The sequence below is a fragment of the Panthera onca genome, chromosome B3, assembly GCF_046562875.1.
Source record: "Panthera onca isolate mPanOnc1 chromosome B3, mPanOnc1 haplotype 2, whole genome shotgun sequence".
Classification (NCBI taxonomy): Eukaryota; Metazoa; Chordata; class Mammalia; order Carnivora; family Felidae; genus Panthera; species Panthera onca.
Window position 1 is genome coordinate 85,299,473 of NC_138344.1, and position 19,190 is coordinate 85,318,662.

General features: G+C 39.2%; 1 pseudogene; it reads left to right on the top strand.

The window, feature by feature from the left end:
* The first annotated feature begins 10,223 nt into the window (after nucleotides 1-10,223).
* Nucleotides 10,224-17,960, top strand: LOC145715540 (large ribosomal subunit protein eL39-like; annotated as a pseudogene).
* Nucleotides 17,961-19,190: the final 1,230 nt, after the last annotated feature.

Sequence of the window (19,190 nt, forward strand, 5' to 3'; positions counted from 1 at the left end):
TACCCTCCCTCCCACTCCCCATCAACCCTCAGTTTGTTCTTAGTTTTTAAGAGTCTCTTATGCTTTGGCTCTCTCTCCCACTCTAACCTCTTTTTATTCTTTTTTTTCCCTTCCCCTCCCCCATGGGTTTCTGTTAAGTTTCTCAGGATCCATATAAGAGTGAAAACATATGGTATCTGTCTTTCTCTGTATGGCTTATTTCACTTAGTATAAGACTCTCCAGTTCCATCCACGTTGCTACAAAGGGCCATATTTCATTCTTTCTCATTGTCACGTAGTACTCCATTGTGTATATAAACCACAATTTCTTTATCCATTCATCAGTTGATGGACATTTAGGCTTTTTCCACAATTTGGCTATTTTGAGAGTGCTGCTATAAACATTGGGGTACAAGTGCCCCTCTGCATCAGTGCTCCTGTATCCCTTGGGTAAATTCCTAGCAGTGCTACTGCTGGGTCATAGGGTAGGTATATTTTTAATTTTTTGAGGAACCTCCACACTGTTTTCCAGAGTGGCTGCACCAGTTTGCATTCCTGCCAACAGTGCAAGAGGGTTCCCGTTTCTTCACATCCTCTCCAATGCTGGATTTAATTTAAAGAGGAACGATGAGGTGTGCCTGGGAGGCTCAGTCCGTTGAATGTCCAACTCTTGATATCGGTTCAGGTCATGATCTCATGGTTGTGCAATTTAGCTGAGCACAGAGGCTGGTTGGGTTTCTCTCTCCCCCTCTCTCTTTGCCCCTCCCCTGCTTGCGTGTGCATGCATGCTCTCTCTCTAAACAAATAAATAAACTAAAAAAAAAAAAAAGGAACAATGAGATGCTACTATGATTTTCAACTCCTTCCAGTTTTTTTTGCTTTAACAGCCTAAGTTAGTTACCTTTATTCTTCTAACTCAACAGTCTTGAGGGCCCAAATGGCCAAACAATGAATCTCTGAGAGGTTTAAAACTATGGCCCACAGGCCAACCTCTGCTGCCTGTTTTCATAAACAAACTTTTGTTGGAACAGGGTTATACCCATTAGTCTATTTTTTGTCTATGTCTGCTTTTACAGTGCAACAGCACAGTTGAATAGTAGACAGGGAGACCACACAGTTTACAAAGCTGAAAATATTTACTACCAGCCTTTTACAGGAAAAATTGTTTGCGCTGTTTAAAAAGACAGGCCAACATACATCTAGTTTCAGAAGAAAAATATTGTGAAATAAGCATCATATCACAATTTTGTCCATTTACTATTGTCATTCATTCATGGAAATAAAGCATACTTTTCTCATTGTTCTGTTCTCAAGGCAAGTTAAAAGTATTGGGGGCGCCTGGGTGGCGCAGTCGGTTAAGCGTCCGACTTCAGCCAGGTCACGATCTCGCGGTCTGTGAGTTCGAGCCCCGCGTCAGGCTTTGGGCTGATGGCTCGGAGCCTGGAGCCTGTTTCGGATTCTGTGTCTCCCTCTCTCTCTGACCCTCCCCCGTTCATGCTCTGTCTCTCTCTGTCCCAAAAATAAATAAAAAACGTTGAAAAAAAAAAAAAAAAAAAAAAAAGTATAAAACATTGCACAAAGTGATTCAACCCCAAATATAACTTTTAAGCTGAAGAGTCCTCTCATAGTGCAAATTCATTTCAACCTTAAACTGTTGGAGGAAATTAGGTATAAAACCCCTTGTTGTAAGTCTCCATTTTTCTTTATATTTCTTTAAAATTATAAAACTAAGGTTTGGGACTTCAAATTTTTTTTATGTTTATTTGTTTTTGAAGGAGAGAGAAATAGAGTGTGAGTGTGGGAGGGGCAGAGAGAGAGGGAGACACAGAATTTGAAGCAGGCTCTAGGCTCCCAGCTGTCAGCACAAAGCCCAACACAGGGCTTGAACTCACAGACCACAAGATCATGACCTGAGCCAAAGTTGGATGCTTAACCAACTGAGCCACCCTGGTGCCCTAGAGCTGGGACTTCAAATTTCAGTTCACTCTGAGGAATATTCTCATTTGAGTTTCAAAGGTGGCACAAAATTAGCTTCAAAACCCTTTGAGTTACACAGGGATAAATCATTCTCATTTTACAGTTGAGGTAACTGAACATCAGAGTTAAGGGTATATTTAAAGTTCAGTGTTAGTAGGGGGCAAGTTTTTTAAAATTTTTTATGTTTTATTTTATATTTGAGAGAGAGAGAAAGAGCGTGAGTGAGCACAAACAGGGGAGGGGCAGAGAGACAGAACAGAGACAGAATGTGAAGCAGGCTCCAGGCTCTGAGCTGTCAGCAGAGCCCGTTGTGGGGCTCGAACCCACGAAATGTGAGATCATGACCTGAGCTGAAGTCAGATGCTTAATCCACTGAGCCACCCAAGCACCCCCAAGTTTTTTTTAATGTTTATTTTTTCATTTTGAGAGAAAGCACGAGCAGGGGGAGGGCGGCGAGAGAGGGAGAGAGAATCCCAAGTAGTCTCCATGCTGTCAGCATGGAGCCTGATGTGGGGCTCAATCTCACAAAGCTTGAGATCATGACCTGAGTTGAAATCAAAAGTTGGATGCTTAACCAAATGAGCCACTCAGGTGCCCCAGTAAGTGACAAGTTTGATCTTAATCCAAATATTGTTGCCTGGTTCAGTGGTATTTCTAACTGCCTGTTAACATCTATTTTGTTTTACGGTTAATCGTCGCATATACTGTTTTTAGTTCCTGAGAATCTGTCATTTGCCAGGTGGTTTATCTACAATGATATTTGATTCTCACACAATTCTTTGAGATGGTTGGTATTATACATATTTTATAGAGGGAGAAACTGGAATCAGCAAGGCTAAGTAACTTCTACAAGATCATACAACCAAGTAAATCTGTCTGACTCCAAAGTGCAGACTCTTTCTACTCCACCACTGCTGGGCTTCAGCGCAATGCTAGATTAAAATTTGATGATTCGGGGCACCTGGGTGGCTCAGTCGGTTAAACATTGGACTTTGGCTCAGGTCATGATCTCACGGTTCACGAGTTCTAGCCCTGTGCAGGGCTCTGTGCTGAGAAGTGGGAGCCTGGAGCCTGCTTCAGATTCTGTGTCTCCCTCTCTCTCTCTCTGCCCCTCCCCTGCTTGTGCTCTCTCTGTCTCTCTCTCTCTCTCTCTCTCTCAAAAATAAATAAAAACATTAAAAAAATTTTGATTATTCAAAGGGAAAAGGAATTTGTTCAAAGTCTATGATAATGTAGAAAAACTTTCAACTGTTTAATAATCAAACTACTCATTATAATTTTTTACTTACACAAATACTAAGTAAATATAGATGACCAAAAATTAAGTAAATAAAAGCAATAAAGAAGGAAATGATTTTTTTAAGTTCAAGATTTGAGATTTGGCACAGATTGATCTATCACTCATGTAGGTAATTAGCTATCTGGCTTCTAGCAATGCAGTAGCTAACATGCACAGGGACAGGAAAAGTAACAAAACAATTCATTAAACTTGGTTATTGATAAATAACTATTATTTATTTGTTTTTTTATCTTGTCACATATTCCTGTCAGTTAGGATGGCAATTTCATGAATATACTTTACTAATTTTCTCCACAGGGAGTCAGTCATACTCAATAAATCACCTAATACTGTCTATAATTAAAAGTATTAGAAATTCTTCAAGCTGATAATGATTCTTCACATCAGAGTCCTCATCAAAGTTATGGCTCGATAGTTTCACCGTTTTTTTTTTGGCCCTATTATTGTTATGGTTTGTCTTAGGTTGTAAAAGAGAAGATCTTTTGTAGGGTAACCAATTGTCTAGTTGCCCAGGACTGCGGGTTCCCCCGCATGCAAGACTTTCAGTGCTAAAACCAGAACAAGAGGAAAATTTAAAACAGTAAGATACTGCATAATGGGGTACTGGAATTTTTTAGAAATATTTTTAAATTTTTATTTATTTTTGACAGAGAGCACCCATGTGAGTGGGAAAGGGGCAGAGAGAGGGGGACAGAGAATCCGAAGCAGTCTCCACGCTGTCAGTGCAAAGCCTGGCGTGGGGCTTGAACCCATAAATCATGAGATCATGACCTGAGCCAAAGTCAGATGCTCAACTGACTGAGCCACCCAAGCATTCCTGGAGTACTAAAATTTTAAAAATATGGGTCGCTAATGTCATTTTTTGGTCTCCAATTATTGAGAATAAGGCAATTTAATATTTCATCTAAAAAGTGAGAATATTAGTATCTATTTTATATCTTTTTAAAATTTGAGTATAATAGACAATGAAACACAGTGCTACATTAGTTTCAGGTGCTTATATCTTTTTTTAATAAGGTATAAAATATATCTTATATTTTTTTAAGGAAAATGGAGATTTCAACTATAAACTTTTTACAGAGGATATCCATACCTCTGGCCTCTTTTAACTGATACAATCTTTATATCAAAAAGTGAGGGGTGCCTGGATGGCTCAGTCTGTTGAGTGACCAACTCTTGCATTCAGCTCAGGTTGTGGTCCCAGCATCATGAAATTGAGCCCCAAATCCTGCTCCGTGCTGGGGGTGTTACCTGCTTGGGATTTTCTGTCTCTTTCTCTCTCTCTCTCTCCCCTTCTGCCCCTCTCCCCTGCTCCCACGCTCTCTCTCTCTCTAAATTAAAAAAAAAAAAAGATTTTTTTAAGTGAAATTGGAGGTTCCCAGTGATTTATTGAGAATAAAATAACTCCGGGGACATATGGGTGGCTCAGCCACTTAAGCAGCCAACTTCAGCTCAGGTCGTGATCTCATGGTCTGTGAGTTCGAGTCCCACGGCCCGCTCTGTGCTGACAGCTCAGAGTCTGGAGCCTGCTCTGAATTCTGTGTCTCCTCTCTCTCTGCCCCTCCCCTGCTTGCACTCTGTCTCTCAAAAATAATAAACATTAAAAAAAATTTTTTTAAATAAGATAACTCTAGGCAGATTTAAAAATTTTTGTGGGGTATGCGATGGAGATCTAACCACGTTTTCTTCTATATGGGAGATGAGTTTTGCCAAGATCATTCATTAAACTATTCTTTTCTCAGTGAACTGAAATGACACACTTATGAACTTGGATCTAAGGCTGAACTTTCTCTTTAAATTTTTATTTAATGTTTATTTATTTTTGAGAGAGAGAGGAGGGGGGGATGCAGACAAGGAGACAGAATCTGAAGCAGGCTCCACATTGTTAGTGCAAACCCTGACGTAGGACCTGAACTCACGAACTGTGAGATCATGACCTGAGCCAAAATCTGACGCTCAACAGACTGAGCCACCAAAGTGCCCCTAAGGCTGAACTTTGTAATGAGTTCTCTGACTATCCTAGTTATGTGTCATTGTCATATTGTTTTGTTCATAGCAGCTTTATAGTAGATTTTTATGTCTGGGACACATTTTACCAACTTTAAAAATCTTTCATGGCAATTCTAATGTGTTTATTTTCCACATGAATATGTGTGTGTGTGTGTATATACATACACATATATACTTTTTTAGCTCTAAGAAAATCCTATTGTCATCTTCCCATCCAGAACATAGTATGTCTTTACATTGATTCATGTCTTGTTTATGTACTTTATTTTTTTTAATTTTTATATATAATTGTCAAATTGGTTTTCTTACAACATCCAGTGCTCATCCCAATAGGTGCCCTCCTCAATGCCCATCACTCACTTTCCCCTTCCCCACCCCCATCAACCTTCATTGTTCATGTACTATAATACAATGTCATGATTTTTCTCTATAGGTTCTTTACTGTTCAAGTCATACCTGAGTATGTTTAAACTCACGGTCCAATTCACTGACATTATCTGAATGTAACTCTTCCAAGGCATATACTAAATCTGCACTGCCCAACATAATAGCCACCAGCCACATGTGGCTATCTAAATTTAAATTAGTTAAGATTAAATAAAATTTAAAATTCAGTTCCAGTTTAGTTATTACTATGTTTTCTTTGAAAATTTATACCTAGCTACTTTCTCAATTTATTCTCATTAATTCTTATTATTTATAATAGAGTATCATTGATTTTCCAGGTATATAATCAAATTATCTGCAGGTATTTAGGAAGGTATTTGGACAACTTTGAGGTGTGGGAGGAGAACTGCTTATATAATTTAGAAAACTCGAAAGCCATTAGTGATGGGCCTGGCTACATAGGACTTTAAGATTTTTACATACTAATAATAGCAGCTAGCATACCCTGAGCATTGTTTTTAAGAAGTTTACACATTGAAAATGCTCAGAATATGCTAGCTCAAAGTTGGTTCTATTAATTTTGGCAACTATAAGGGTCAGCTAGCAGTCTTTGTCATTGGTACTTTGGGAGTTTTCAGTCAAGAAAGCAGGAGTCAGGATTGAAACCAAGCAAAGACAGAATATAGGAGAAGTAAGAACAGCCAGAGAAAGGAGAGGGAGCCCTCAATTCCCTAGACAGGGAACGTAATAAAGACCATAGTTTGGGTAATTATGGCTTTTGATGGCTAAAGAGAAAAACAAATAGTATAGCAGGCAGTAGGATCAGAAATTAACCAAATATATCAGCAAGCTCCATTTTAAGAAGCACAGTTGAAGAGAGAGAAAAGATAAAATCTCCCCTTTTAAACTTGATATAATGACACCAGTTTACCTTAGCTTTATGGGGGCAACTGTGTGTGGTTGTAGGTCAGCAAGGGGGTAGAAAGACCATTGGCATTTCTTCTCTAGTCAAGTGATCAAACAGCTATTATCTTGAATTTAGGTGCAGACTTCCTACAAGCTATATCGTGTCTTAATTGATGTAATACAATTTGATACCACCATCCATCCTGATGAATGCTTTTTGGCCTGCCTGGGGCCCTAGGACATTTCATTAATCATGCCAGACAATCCAATGCAGTGTTTTAAACCAGTTTTCACTGTCCTGCTAAGTGTCCTGTCAATAAACTAGTAACAGAAGCGTGATATGACTACAGTGAACATCAATCGATTTAATAAATCCCTGATTTCCTCATTATTCCATCCTGTAATACCTAGAAAATTTGACACCTAGCATCAAAATATGTGAACAGTCCTGAAATGTCTGCATTTTAGGGGAAAAAAATCACCTACCTTTCTTTAAGTTGTGTTGGTGTCCTGCAGATAACAGTCCCCTCCACCAGGGGTCTCTAGCTCACTGACATTATATGAATCTAACTCTTCTCTGGGATATACTAAATCTGTGCTAATACCATACGATACGATACGATACGATACGATACGATACAATAGCCACCAGCCATATGCGGCTATCTAAATTTAAATTAGTTAAGAAGATATAAAATTTAAAATTCAGTTCCACAGTTATACTAACCAAATTTTAAGTGCTCAATAGCCATATGGCTAGTGGTTCCCACAGTGGACAGTTTAGATATCTAACATATCAGAAAATTCTAGTGGACAGTGCTTTACTAAGTCCTGTAAGTTTAAATCATCAGTGTAGAAATACTAGTTCAGGATCACACTACTGAAAGGCAAAGGGGCAGCACCTCTCCTGGTGGTCCCAGCTAAGTCTTGAGTAGTATGTTTGAATCCTCCTTTGTCTAGGTGGTGTCCTGGGTGGGTGATGAAAACATTCTTTGTGATTACATTCAACTAACTCTCCCCTCAAAGCCAGCATATTATATCATTTTAAAAATCTGTAGATATCATCTTTTTTTCTCGTATTGAGAAAATCAGGACTAGAAAATGGTAAGAAAGAGATGTGGTTTAAAAAAAAAATCAGAGGTTGCCTGGGTGGCTCAGCTGGTTAAGTGTCTGACTCTTGGTTTTGGCTCAGGTCATGATCTCACAGTTAATGGGTTCAAGCCCTGCATGGGGCTCCACACTGCCCATGCTGTGCATAGCCTGCTTGGGATTCTCTCCCTCCCCTCTCTCGCTGACCCTCCACTGCTGACACTCTCTCTTTCTTTCAAAATAAATAAATAAACTTGAAGGCCTGAAGTTTAATCCCCAATTCTGCCCCTAATAAGCCGAGAGACCTAGACAGAGTTGATGAACTTCTCTGGGTCTGCATTTGCTCCTGGATAAAATGAGTGGGATAACCAGATGGATGTTCCTAAGATCTAAGATACTGAAAGTGCAGCAGAACTATAATGTGTACTCCTGATAAGTAAAATGAATCTCTGACCCATACAAGATGTTCCAGTAGGCCTAGAATGTGTGAGTAGTTTCTGCCTTGCATCACAGAGAAGCTTTAAAGTTACAGAATGGTGTGGCTTCAGAACCATTTTGGTAAATAGAATTAACCATTTGTTTAGACTATATGAGAGCATAATTGCTATTTGTAGCATAAATATTTATTTCTGGTATAAATATCATTTTCCATCTTAAGATGAGATTGTGACCTTAAGAGATAATACTAATTCCATCCTTTGTTGCTAATGTATCACAACTAATACATCACTTAAGTGAGAATATTTCAAAGTAACACTGTGGCCTTATTCTAGGGATCTCGATTATAGCCTTAATCTAATCTTGTGTCATTAAAAACAAAAACAAAAATGCCCTAGATGGCTCCCTGAATCATTCCTCTCTGTAAGATACCACAGACATGGGCTATATTCTCTGTTCTACACACACACATTTTAAATAAGTGGTTTGAAATATATTTATTTTTTTAAGTTTATTTCATTTATTTTGAGAGAGAGAGAGCATGCTCATGCAAGCAGGGAAGAGGTAGAGAGAGAGGGAGAGAGAGAGAATCCCAAGCAGGCTCTGAGATGTCAGCACAGAGCCTGACATGGGGCTTGATCTCACGAACTGTGAGATCATGACCTGAGCTGAAATCACCAGTTGGATGTTCAACTGACTGAGCCACCAGGGTGCCCCCCAATTTTTTTTTTATTTTAAAGAAAGAGATGAGCTTCTTTTCAGGTTTAATGTTCCCACTTCTCTCAAATTCTAGATGAAAATAGTGTTTGTGCCTGGGATTTCTCTTGCAGGTAGCGATTCATTCTTCAATGAGTGGACCAGATCCATACCCAGTTACCTGTAGTTCATTGTTTATCATGTCTATAATCCATAGTGGGCTGAATATGAGGAATATAAATGATGAGATGAGATTGAAGGAGAGAAAATTATGGGTAGGAGGAAGCAAATGATTACGATGGAAATGGTGGTCAGGAGCCTCGGTTGTTCCCCCCAGGTGCTTTGTTGACAGACAAAAAAAAACCCAACTTTTCTATCAAACTCCACCTGAATTCTTTCAACTACAATGATGCAAAGAAAATGCACGCTAATTATGAGCAGGAACATTATCTATTAATATGTTAATGAAGCAGGTTTGCTAATGGTAAAAGACTTGAATTTTAATAAAATTTTAAGAGCTTCTTGATTACGTGTTTGTTAGTCGATATGATCATTTAAAATTATCTCTAGGTGGCTTTACATGGAATAAAACCTACATTAGAACTGTATTCTAAACAGGCCTTAATGAAGCAGGTGAGGATACCATCTGTGACATAAACACTGTCAGCCAGAAATTCACTTCAAAAGAAATGTAAACTAGTTAACAGGAAACATGTTATCATATCTGCCAGTAACAGCTTTCAATGTAGGTAATTTATTTATGCATTTACTTGCTAATTTTTTCAAACATATTTGCTTATGAAAATAATGTTCGATTGAATTAATGGATATGACCTTTTAATATTGGGGGGATTTTTTCATTAAGAAAAAAACAAAAAAAAATCCTCTAGTGTCCTGTTTCAACAACATCACATACATAGATACAAATAGTTTTATCTGCCTAAACCAATGCAGTTTGAGAAAAGATGGAGAGTCACCAAAAACCCCAAAGTCAAATCAGAATTAGCATAGATGCTAGCTCCTATGAACGGGAGAAATTGTGTTACCTGTTCTCCCAGGTTCTCTACTGGTAATCCCTCTCTGTCTAGAAGGTAGGTGAAGTCGTTTGGCTTCAGCCTTCATTTTGCACATTCGAATCTGCACAAGGTCCTGATTAGTGTTTGAACCTGGATTACAACCCAGGGCTTGTGAAGACAGGGCAGTTGCTGAGGAGGCTGAATGAAGCCCCAGGGGTAGAACAGGGTGAGGTCGGCCTTGGAGTCTCTGAGGGGTGTGTGCAGTGGGCTTTGTTGTATCACGGAGGGTGGGGAATGGGGTCCAGGTGTTGTGGGCCTGTGTCTTCTCCATTACATATGAGGCAGTGATATAGGTGTTAGTGAGGGAAAGTGAAAGTTAATCCTGGAAACCAAGGAAGGGTGACTAAGACCCTGGTCTCAGATACATGAAGTGCCCATATGTTACTGGGCCAAGAAGGAAAGCAAGCGGAGCAGGTAGGGGATGGGGTGAGGAAGAGCAGGTATCACTCACCCTCGCCTCGTCACTCAGAGCTTTGAAGAGAGGCTTCGAGGAGAGGTTATGACAGGAAATCACTTTAGAAGGAGCGGCCCCATCTGAGAAACCAGAGGTGCTTCTTCCTGAGAATTCCTTCAGTAAAGGTGAGGATGATTCACCAGTTTCTCTTAATTTTATGTCATGGCATCAATAAAACATACTTCTATGGTAGTCATTAGAAATTGCTAATACTCTCTTTCATTCTTTAGTGTTATTAATGAGGTTTTTTTTTTTAGGTCTTTTTTTTAAGGTTGTTAAGAAACAATTCAAGAAAATAATTGGCCATTTAAATGGCTTCTAATTGGGCCCTGCGTGAGTTTCTTTGAGGGCATGCTGCCCTCTAGGGGTTGAAGCACACAGCGGATGGGAGGATTTCAGAGGGGTGGGAGCCTTGTCTGAGGGGATGAAGTGCTTTCCAAGACGAGTTTGATTTTTCGTAAAAATGATTCAGTCTTTTTGCATTTCAGCTCTAGAAAAAATTTATTTTATAGAAAGTATCACCTATTCTAAAGGCCCTAAATAAAGCAACATCAGATTCACATACATTCCTGGGATTTTTCCTTTCTTTTTCTTTATTTAAGATTTAGTATTTCAAGATTTAGTATTGTATTTTTAATATTTAGTATTTGGTTGGGTGTTGGGGGGCACAGAGAAAATGTATAGGCATTTTTGAAACCATAATTTTGCCCCAATTCCTAATTATTCAGTGCAAATTCTCCTGCCCTTTATTGGTGGTGACTTTCTGGGGGCCTTTCCATATCCAGCCACATTTAACTCTCAATTTTACAGAGCTGTTAAGAGCCCGAAGTCAATGAAAAGCAGACCCTCTATCTGAACCCAAGTTTCCTCATTCCAAAATCAATGCACCTTCCTTTCTGCTGCCAGAAAATACAACTGGCTATCACTTTCTTGTAAACAACTTGTTAACTCTTTTCTTTTTGCACAATACTCATGGCTTTAGTTGTTTGTTTGTTTTTAATGACAGGACTTACAGATAGACAAATATATGACAACCATACAATTTGTCATTTGGGGATACATTTATCCAAAACCTCAATTTTGCCTAGAAAGGAAACCAATCATGAAAATTAGTATTGCAGTACAGGCCAAGGCCCAGAAAGAGAAATTCAGGTCTAAGAGATTCAGGGAGTGTCCAGAAAAACTTAGGATAACCATTGAAAATAAAACTGCAGGCACAGGGTAGACTATAAGAAAAAAATGGCAAAAGATAGTTAAATAGTACAATTCTGACAATCTGCAGCTAAAGTGCTTCCTACAACATAGAGGCACAAATCAGAGAATTGTGGAACTTTCTAGGTGAGATCTTTGCCCCCTCCTCAGAGGGTGCTCCCAGCTGGGACACTTCTCTTTTCCCCCCCTCCCCACCCCTCCCCATTCTAACAACATCAGCAACAAAAAGGTCAGGAAAGGCCGTAAAACCCTTCTTGTTGCTACAGATGCCGTGTTGGTGGAGAGTTTGTGGAATGGAAAGCCACAGCACGGTGAAGGCGCATTCTCAGAGTAGGAAGTAGCTGCAGCTGGCATTTTACACACAGTGTACCCTATACAGACACACACACACACACACACACACACACACCCCTGCATCAGGAATCTTAGATTTGAAAAGGACATTACCAATTGGTTTTCTAAGCCAACTATCTAAAATGCACAAATCCTTGTCTGAGCTTCCCTAGTCTAATGCTCTCAATTTTAGCAATTTCTTGCTTAAATTACATTCACTTAAATCTGCCTTTATCTTGAAATCCATTAGTCTTAGCTCTGGTTGGTGCTGGTGGATTCAACAGCAAACATTTACAGTAAGATATATCTTTCCTAAAGCCTGGCTCACAATACATAATAACAAAGAAAAACCCTAGGTCCTTCCTATTCCCCAATTCCCACCATCTATTACTAACATATTATACAGAGTACCCACAGACCAGCATGGTTGCTTTTCTGATATTGGTGTTGATGTTATCAGTTATTTTCACTCTTTTTTCAGTTTCTGAAAGCATCTCTTAAAGTGGAAAAAACAATGCTGACATATGTTCAAACGAGCAGTCCAGCTGTAGAGGGTCCCTTTCTTTTGCAAAAGGAACCGCTAGAGGGAGAAAAAAAGTCTGATATTTAATATTTGAAGGTGCCTTGGAAAGTGGTCTGACATATGCTCTTCTCTTCTGAATCAGAGCTTCTTTTAAACAAACTAGGTATAAATCAATCTGCTAGTGTGTGTGTGTGTGTGTGTGTGTGTTAACAGAGAGAGAGAGTGATTTGGGTCTTTATTCCACACTTTCCCTTCTGGCCTAACCTAATACATCTTGCTACAATTTCAGGCCAGTTCCTCTTGTCCAGACCTCAGTCAAAACTGACTATAGCTACTTACCACCTCCACACCCTCCTCCCCATCTCTTCTTCCTTTGTAGGTGTTTGAGTAACTTCTCTTCCCATAGGAAGTTTCCCTTAGCCTTGGAAATTTCACTCTCAAATCTTTCATAAATTTAATTATCTTTTTCTGGGAAATAATGGCTTCAGAAAAATGGAGATGTAATATTCATCACCTTTATCTAATGTTGAAATTAAAGAGAGATATCCCAAAGTTTATAAAGTGTTAGAATTTTTATTGTTTCTTAACACTGGATTTCTTATAGCTCATCTTCTTTTGTCAAGTGTAGTCATCCCTGTCCTCATTTTACATCTTTTTTTTAAGTTTATTTATTTATTTTGAGAGAGAAAGAGTGCAGGAGGGGCAGAGAAAGAAGAGAGACAGAATCCCAAGCAAGCTCCACACTGTCAGCCTGGAGCCTGAGTCGGGGCTCAAACCCATGAACCGTGAGATCATGACCTGAGCCAAAATCAAGAGTCAGTCGCTCAACCAACTCAGCCACACAGGCACCCCTCATTTTAAACCAGTATAAAATCACAGCACTATTACTGATAAGCATATCAACTTGTTTGGGCATTAAAAACTAAAGGGCCCAAAGTAAACTTACTGAGAAGAGATCTCCCAAGAAAATGCTATATCTCCTCTTGCTTGTTCCCCTGGAGATTGGTTTTGTTCTAATTCAGGACCAGGAATGAAGGTTTATGAATTCTCCAACCCAGGCCCAACCCCACTCATCCCAGTGGAAAAAATGTTAGAAGCTTGATGCACTTCTCAAACCAGTGTCTCTGCTGAGGCCCCCCTGGGGACACTCAAACCCAGTTTACCTAGGCCTGGTCTTAGAACTCTGCTGCTTTGTGCATTCAGACACATTGTACATACATTTCTCAAAAGACTCATGTGCCAACCACTGTACTAGGTGCTGATAATACAGAGGTGAACAATTTACGTGGTGCCTGTCTTCAAGGAAGATGGGAGAAGTAAATAGGCGATTATAGAAATGTTGTTAGACTGTGCCGTGGTGGGGAAGCAGTGAGTGCTGTGCAAAGATTGAGGAGGTCCCCTGAAGCTGAGTTGGATTGGGGGACAGTCAGGAAAAACCTCTCTGAGGAGGATATGGTTGAATCAAGGTCTGAAAGATCCTTTGAAGAGGGAATACTCATGAAGAACTAGAAAGAGTTTGATGTCTTTTTTTAAAAAATGTTTTAATGTTTATTTATTATTTTTGAGAGATAGAGACAGAGCATGAGTTGGGGAGGGGCAGAGAGAGTGACAGAGAAGAAGACACAGAATCTGAAACAGGCTCCAGGCTCTGAGCTGTCAACACAGAGCCCGGCACAGGGCTTAAGCTTGGGAACTGTGAGATCATGACCTAGGTCAAAGTGGACACTCAACTGACTGAGCCACCCAGGTGCCCCAAAAGAGTATGATGTCTTTAAAGAACTAGGGGAGGTTCAGTATAACTGACTATACCATGTGTGGAGAGGGGAGATTTGGTGAGTGTAGGGCATTGAGGGGGAAGAGTGGTTTATGGCAAGAAATGAGACTAAATTATATTTCATGTAAGGAAGTTTGAGAGTGATTCTATGTAGCGAGTAGCCACTATAGGGTGTTAAGCAGATAAGCAATGTGATCAGACATGTATCAATTAAACATCAGTGGAGTATAGCGTGGAGAAGAAAAGTAAAAATAGAAGCAAGGAGGAGACTGCAATAACCCAGCTGAGAGAAGACAGTGGCCCATATACTGCAATGAATCTGGTGCCCTGCCTCTGGGCCTATGACTGAACCAGGGTCTCTAGAAATCATTATGTCTTCCCTCTCTCATTCCCTGAAGAAGATAAGTCTTTGTAGGGTGGATCAATTTGTTATTGTTGTGTATTAATGTTTCTTATGATATGTATTTTATGATGTTTTGACATGTTGGGTCCTTGTGGACAGGGGAGGGACTGCCCTTCCCAGGTTTAGCTAATTCCTAAAGATAGCAACTTGCCTTTCATATGCATACCTATTGTATGCAAACTAACAAATCCAGAGACTGTACTCAAAAACCACCCCATCTTTCTCACTTTTATATTCCAGGAGGCAATATTCCTTTGCCCTAACTACCCCAGGGCTAGGTACTGGACACCTAGGGACCACCCCTATAGACTAGGGCCCACTGAAACAATTCAAACTATGCAGCCCTATGCCTGATCAGCTGTTTACCCTGCCTTACTCATTCCTTCCCACACAAACCATAAATAAAGGCTTTTGCCCATATTTCCCCTCGCTCCTTCTGCCTCCTATCTGACCCTGTGCTTCCCCATGTTGCCCTGTGTGGTGTGGAATATCTCTCTCCTCTTCAAACAGTGAGTAACAAACCACCTTTTCAATGGCAATTGTCTCCTGTTCTGTTGTCTTCACCATTCCTGAATAAAAATCAAATCCTGGGTATGTTTTAAAACAAGTTGTATTTCACCTAGATGAGCTTCATGCTGTCTAAGAAAGTCTTGAGAATCCATGACTAGTTTTCTTTAGACCTAAAGTGCTATAGTTTTATTCAGTGCTCTTAACATGCCACCCTACTTACATCATCTATCATAGTTTTATCAGTTCTGGAGGGGACTTAGTGGTCTTTTGTGCATCTTAAATTTTTTTTTAACATTTATTCATTTTTGAGAGTGAGAGAGACAGAGCGTGAGTGGGGGAGGGGCAGAGAGAGTGGTAGACACAGAATCAGAAACAGGCTCCAGGCTTTGAGCTGTCAGCACAGAGCCCAACGCGGGCTCAAACTCACAGACCAGGACATCATGACCTGAGCTGATGTCGGATGCTTAACCGACTGAGCCACCCAGGTACCCTTGTGCATCTTACATATAGGTAGTATTAGATTTAACAATTTGGAGATCATTAGTGGCCTTGATGCAAAGAGTGTCAGCAGAATGCTGGAGCAAATGCTGATTAGAATAAGTTTAAAGGAGAGTATATCCTTTGACTATGAAAGAATTAGCAGCAATAGGAATTACCCTTCAACTACAAATAACTAAATGCATGATAAAATAGATGAAACAATGGTTTTCAGACATTGGACAAAAGATAGCACAGGACTCTGGTCACTGAGAGAAGGGAGATGAGATGAGCTTTATGATCTCCCAGCTTATTGTTCATAGCCAGTTTTCAGGTCATACTCTAGGGAGGGGGAGCCCAAAGAGCCTAACACTCCTACTGAATTGAAGAGATTAAGATCAAAATTCAGGGATATCAAGATAGCTAGGATTTTTAAGGCAACATACTGAAAAGGAGGTGCTTCACAGAGAAAAGCCCTGAAGATATCCACAGGAACCCTCTAGAGTCTTTGGCTAATATTGATCTGCACTTAAATGAAACTCCCCAAGGCCAGGGAAAAGAGCCAGAACAATTTCTGGAGATTGCATAGTGTTGGAAGGCATTCATGTTCCCACCAATCAAAATGAGGAGATCCCATAATACATTGGTTGGAGTCCTCAGAAGGGTCTTGGCTTAGTGATAGAACTAAATTAGTCCAGAATAAAGCCTGTTCTGGACCCACTCTAAGAAAGCTTAAAATCAAACCTTTTTCAAAAGGATCAAAATTATCCACAAGTACCTTAATTGGATGCCAGAAAAAATTCAACAATCTTTAATGGAATACAATACAGTACAGTAATAAGTAAAGCAAAATTCACAACTCTTCATCCAATAAAAATTACCAGGCCTTCAGAGGCACCTGGGTGGCTCAGTCAGTTAAGTGTCTGACTCTGGATTTCAGCTCAGGTCATGATCTCACAGTTTGAGGAATTGAGACCTGTTGCACTTTTAGTGCAGAGCCCGCTTGTGGTTCCGTCTCCCTCTCTTTGCCCCTCTGCTGCTCTCTCTCTCTCTCAAAATAAATAAATAAACTTTTAAAAAATTACCAGCCCTTCAAAGAATCAGTAAAATTTGATGTACAATCAGATTAAAAAACAATCAATAGAAATAGAACCAAAAATGACAGGGATCATGGAATTCATAAATAAGGACCTTAAAACAAGTACTATAAATCTTATAAACATGATCAAGGATGTCAAGAGAAATGTAAACTTAATTAGGAGAGATATGCAAGATATATATATATATATTTAAAAACCAAATATAATTTCTAGAAATAAAAAAAATACAGTACTGGAAAGATAAGTGAATTTTAAGACACTGTAAAAGAAAGTAAACTTGAAGCACAGAGGGAAAAAAACCCCACAACCTCAATGAATTGTGGGGCTAATAAAAGTGTCTAATATATGTATAATTGGAGTCCCAGTGGAGAGGAGACTTGGGGAAGAGAAGAGGACATAAAATATAACTGAAGAAATAATGACCAGAAAAAAATCCAAATTTCTTGAAAGTGACAAACCCATAGACATAAAAAGATCAAGAAACCCCAAACAGGGGCGCCTGGGTGGCTCAGTCGGTTGAGCGTCCGACTTTGGCTCAGGTCATGATCTTGCCACTTGTGAGTTCGAGCCCCGCATAGGGCTCTGTGCTGACGGCTCAGGGCCTGGAGCCTCTTCAGGTTCTCTGTCTTTCTCTCTCTGCCCCTCCCTCACTCACACTCTGTCTCTCTCTGTCTCTCAAAAATAAACATTAAAAAAAAAAAAAAAAAAAAAAAAAAAAGAAACCCCAAACAGAATAAACATAAATTAAACTGCTTTCAGGTATATCATAATCAATTGTTGAAATCCAGTGAAAACAGGAAAAATCTTTAAAGCAGCCCAGGGAAACAAGACAAGAACGACAGCCAACTTCACACCAGAAGACAACAGCACAGTATCTTTGAAGTGCTATAAGAAACAAAATCACGTCAATCCAGAATCCTATGCCCAGTGAAAATATTTTTCAAAAATAAAAGCGAAATAAAAACATTCTAAGACTGCTCTTACTTCCTGACTCTACCACTGTGATGAATGCAGTTGACTCTGTTTCTCAGCAGGTTTTCTCACAAGACTTTCAGGATCGAGCAATTCTTGGCCAAGAAACAAAAGCAGAATCATCCCATTCCCTAATTTGGATGGATTTGGATGAAAACTGGTAACAAAATCAGGTACAACTCCAAGAGGAAACACTGGAGAAGAACCAAGCTGGGTCTCTGAGGAATAGCACATGAGATGGCCTACATATTGTATCTGTATTATAATCAGTAGTGTCTTATCATATCAAGCTGAAAACATCACCACTATCTGAACAGTCAGATGTATTTTATTGGGAAAATGATTTTTCTCCGTGTTTCTATGCTTCTTTACTGTTAGATTGGTTCAGTAATAACTATGTGAGACCTTCTGTTTGAAAAAAAAAATTTAAGGCCAACAAAAGCTAAGATTGTTTATTGCCAGTAGCCCTATGCAGAAAGATATAATAAAGGATTCTTGGATGTACACAGAGAAAGAAGAATGCCAGAAATGGTAAATATGTGCATAAATACAGAAGTGTTTTCTTATTAAAAAATTCTTTAAAATATAATTCTTTAAAGCAAATCTACCAACAATGTATTACAGGCATACAGAAGCAAAGTATATGGGAACGACAGTACAAAGGAAGAGGGGAATTTGGAAATATACCATTGTAAGTTTCTTAAATTATATGTGATATGGTATAATATTTTTCAAAAGTAAACTGTGATATATTAAAGATGTATACTGGACTCCCTAGAACAACCATTAATCGAAAAAACCAAAACAAGTATAATTCGTAAACCAATAGTGGAGATAAAATGGAATCATTAAAAAAAAGGCAGGATAAAAGGTGTGTGGAAACATTTTGCAGATGATGGAAATGTTCTATAACTTATTGTGGTGGTTGTTATATGATGTTTACATTTTTCAAAACCCAACAAATTGGTGAATTTTATTGTATGTAAATTATACCTCAATGAAGATAATAACAAGAGAGAATGGAAGGAGAGAAATTGACAACTGTGAATACAGACAAGTATTTAAAGAGTTTTGCTAAAAGGGGATACTTGTTGGCAAGGGAAGGGTCAAGAGAAAATACTTTTATTTTTAAAATGGAGAGACAGCAGTATGTTTGTATGCTGATGGGAATGATGCAGTAGAGAGAAAATGATAATGTAGAAGCAAGAGAGCAAATTGCTGGAGTGATATCCTTGAGGTAGACCATTCATCTATGGTAACAGTTGGGAAGACAGAATATAAGAGCAGTTAAGACAGTGTTGTGTGGTAGAACTCTATGGATTCTCTCCCTTCTGGTTACTTCAGTTTTGGTGAAATAGGAACCTGAGTTTAAGACTGGGGAGCGGGGGAGGTGGGGGAGAGGTGGGAAGTTGATGAGAAACAAAATAGTATGAAACAGGCAAGGAGGATAATGGGAGGATGACTGGTCTAGAGATATCTAGCATGCTGGCCTGGAAACATTAAGGACTCATTTGAAGTTGGTGGCCATAAATTTATTATTTTTGTTTTGTTTTGTTTTAAATTAATTTTTTAAA